Consider the following 1,901-nt stretch of genomic DNA (forward strand, 5'->3'; position numbering starts at 1 on the left):
TTCAACACAAAAAGCATTTCTTCTTCGTTTGTTCTTTTCTGGCATTGGAGGGGAGGGTGTCTACAGGGGATAACCAAAGGCAGCAGCTGTTGGCAGGCCAAGGTTTCACCCCACGGAGAGTAGACACCTCAGGTTAAAGCCCTCACCTACAGCCGCAGAGCGGTACCTCAGGGAGTGTGGTTGGACCCGTGGTCTATTGTAACCCTGGTGAGCCGCGCGGCATTCCATCGTAGATTCACCAAAGTGATCCCGTTTGGCCCGTCGCGTATCTGCGGGGAAGGCAGGCTGCCCAGCCTAACGCCAGCTACCAGCTCAGGCTCCACAGGCCAGCAGGTCACAGCTCCTCAAGTACACAGCCCAGCATTGCGGTGTGTGAAGGTTTCTGCCTCAGGATGTGACTTCCAGACCTCTACCCTCTCCTCATCTCCTCTCTAACCCTTCCACCAAGTACTTTACATCTGCAACCCCCAGTGTTTAATCTCTCTGCTTAGGGAAAAATGTGCTTCCTATTTACTCTTTCTGGACCCCTCATCATTTTATGTCCCTCGATTGATTCTCCTGTCACCTTCCCTGCTCCTGAGAAGATCACCAGAGCCATCCTGTAATGGTTCAGGTGCTCCAGCTGAAATGCCACTGATGTACCGGCATTGGGATGTTGAGTGAATGGAAAACACACCATTACCAGCAGGATTCATGCAAGAATATACCAGACATCCCTGACCCCTGCTGTAAAACACTCATTGCAATAAAAATACACTGTTTCTCTCTCTCTCTCTCCATCTCTCCATCCCCAGTCTGTGCTGCTTTCCCTCTCTCCCTTCCCTTGCTCCCTCTCTTTCCCTTGCCATCTCTATCCCAGACTCTGTACTATCCTGCATCCCCATGCATCCCCAGACACTGTGTACTCACAACCTTGCCAGCCACCACTGCCCCACACCCCTCACACAATGTTACTCTTGCTCACTCGGTTCAAAGCCACTGCCAGTGTTCTCTCCCCCAACCTCGTATACTTTCCATATTCCAGTATCTATCTCAACTGTTCCTCGTGTCCATTCTCCTCGTCAGTTGGGCAGGGCAGTGGGGAATTCAGAGAGTGAGACGATGCATTTAGGAAGGAGCATTGAGGCGAGGGAATGTACAGTAAATGGAAGGAAATTGAGCAGTGTAGAAGAACAGGGGACTTTGGCTTATAGAGTATTGTCCACTCATCCTGAAGTCTCCCAGAAAGTCACTGATTAAAAAGGCATCTGGGATGTTTTCCTTCATTTTCCTCCTGTGACTGCACTGGAGAGGGAGAAGAGATTTACCCAGATATTTCCAGGACTGAGTTTTGAGGAAGGATTGGAGAGGCTGGGGTTGTTTCCTCTGGAACAGAGGAGGCTGAGGGCAGCTGAGGTGTATAAAATTACAAAGGGCTTGCATGGAGGAAACAGGAGAGGTCTGTTTTTCTTCATAATTGAGACAAGGGTTAGGGAAAATGAGGAAAACTTTTTCACTCTTCCCCTTCCCACTCGCCTGCCTTTGGCCAACCTTGTCTCTGTCCTGGATAAGTCCACGGCTCCCCCCACCCTCCGCCTCCCTCCACACCCTCCGCTGAGCCTTTGTTGCTGCCTCCTTTCATGGAGCAACTGGCCCTTCCTACTCTCTGCCCAATGGAGCTAACGTCAGCAACCTCCCTCCCCATCCCCTGCCAGCTCAGACCTCCAGACCCTACCCCCGGATCTGTTCTCACCCCTCTCCACCTCTCCCAGAACAACATCAAGTCACCGATGAGCTCCCTGCAGATGCACCAAAGGATGTGGGTGGGAGGTGGTGGTCTCCTCACTGGTTATACCTTCCACCACCTACTCCTAGAACCATAGAACCATAGAACAGTACAGCACAATACAGGCCCTTCAGCC

This window comes from Pristis pectinata, chromosome 25, assembly GCF_009764475.1.
Source record: "Pristis pectinata isolate sPriPec2 chromosome 25, sPriPec2.1.pri, whole genome shotgun sequence".
Lineage (NCBI taxonomy): Eukaryota > Metazoa > Chordata > Chondrichthyes > Rhinopristiformes > Pristidae > Pristis > Pristis pectinata.